Source organism: Octodon degus, unplaced genomic scaffold (genome assembly GCF_000260255.1).
Source record: "Octodon degus isolate 3935 unplaced genomic scaffold, OctDeg1.0 scaffold00059, whole genome shotgun sequence".
NCBI classification, from domain to species: domain Eukaryota; kingdom Metazoa; phylum Chordata; class Mammalia; order Rodentia; family Octodontidae; genus Octodon; species Octodon degus.
This window is the reverse complement of record NW_004524635.1, coordinates 12537352-12537883: the sequence shown is the minus strand read 5'-3', so window position 1 is coordinate 12537883 and position 532 is coordinate 12537352. Positions and strand designations below refer to the sequence as shown.

Sequence of the window (532 nt, the reverse complement as noted above, 5' to 3'; positions counted from 1 at the left end):
ATGCCAGGCAGCCACGGGGATCTGACAACATTATGCAATACAACAACCTTTGTTAAATTCCTATTGATTTGTTGGATGACATTCTGTCCCCTTTCTATTTTTTTTTTTTACAAACTATTTTGTATTCTCTTTATATAATATTTTTAAAACAAATCAGCTTTCATTTTTATTTTACCTATTTTTGAGAAATTTATTGTAAGAAAGTTTACTGAGTAAGAACAATGAATGTTAGCATTCATCAACAATTCAACTACAAAGACTATATGGTGGATTAGAATATGCTTTGAGATCCTTAAAACTGAAAATGTCTGTTAGGTATAAACGTTTTTCCTACAAATGAATTATAAAAAAAGATTTAATTGTAATGTTTGATCTATACAAATGTATACTACTTAATGAGAACACTCAAGATGTTCTGGCCTAAACTGCTAAATATTCTTAACAGAAAATGTTCACTCTTAACAGAAAAGTCTTAATATTCTAGTACATTCAAGAGACAACATGCTCTTTTTAAAAAATTTTATTTATTTAT

General features: G+C 27.1%; 1 protein-coding gene across 1 annotated transcript in view; it reads right to left on the bottom strand.

Moving 5' to 3' along the window:
- The window catches only part of Stt3b (STT3B, catalytic subunit of the oligosaccharyltransferase complex), a 103471-nt gene that overhangs the window by 28185 nt on the left and 74754 nt on the right, over nt 1-532 (bottom strand). The window lies entirely within an intron of this gene.